This window comes from Electrona antarctica (assembly GCF_951216825.1).
Source record: "Electrona antarctica genome assembly, chromosome: 17".
Taxonomy (NCBI): Eukaryota; Metazoa; Chordata; class Actinopteri; order Myctophiformes; family Myctophidae; genus Electrona; species Electrona antarctica.
The window spans coordinates 27,277,683-27,278,618 of NC_136798.1; positions in this window are offsets into that span (position 1 = coordinate 27,277,683).

A 936-nucleotide genomic window follows, 5' to 3' on the forward strand; every position below is an offset into this window, starting at 1 on the left:
TTCCCAATCAAAAATAAATACATAGCCTAAAACATAAATTGTGTATAATAACAAAAAGCATCCCTCATCTCAGTCATCTACACGTGACACGTGGCTTTGTGGTGCTGAGGCTCTATATGTGGCTACTGTCTAGTGTCTTGTCTTCTATATGCAATGTCGTAACGTATTTGGTTGTACCTTAGCGTGTGCACACCGTTCTACTGTCACTGCACCACATAGGCTAATTCCCTTTGTGTGCATCCTTATCGTGGGGAAATAAGGTGTGTCTTATTGTGATGAACTTCTCGACCACACAACCCCACTGGCAGTGTGGCACGCTCAACCGCGCGCAGCCGCGCACCGCGGCATAATGAAAGGAAACGCCACGTGTGCGCCAATCCAATCCAAAGCGTCGTTGGGTTGGGAGAGGAGCAGGTGGTTGTTCAGGCTGACGACTCGCACTGCAGGCAAGCAGCTCCGTCCTTGCATCGCTCGTATGCCCCGCGCAATTTACCTTCGAAAATGTAAGCGTCAAGTTCATCAATGCCACTGGAGAACAGTAGGCAATAGACTCTAATTGACTGCCACGTACTGCCACGGTGCTTTGTGTTTACTACAATGCAAAGACAGACCCGAGTCACCCCACGGACAGTGGTGCAGCGGAGAGGTTAGTCGGCTGTGCGCTGCTGGATGGGTGGCGGAGAGGAGCGAGCGGACATTTACGCATTTACCACCCCGACGGGCACCTTCTACCCCGAAGTGCACCTTTCTACACACCGTCAATGACCACCACGAAGACGAATAGACGCATATGATGTGTTTTTATTCCCTTCCGTTCAACATCCTCTCTCGGTTAAAGCCAACATCAGATTCGACCAAAAAGGCGTTGAGAGGTTCTTCATAAAGAGGCTTTCCCCACACACAGTATATAACGACGACCCAGGAGACGATTTCAAA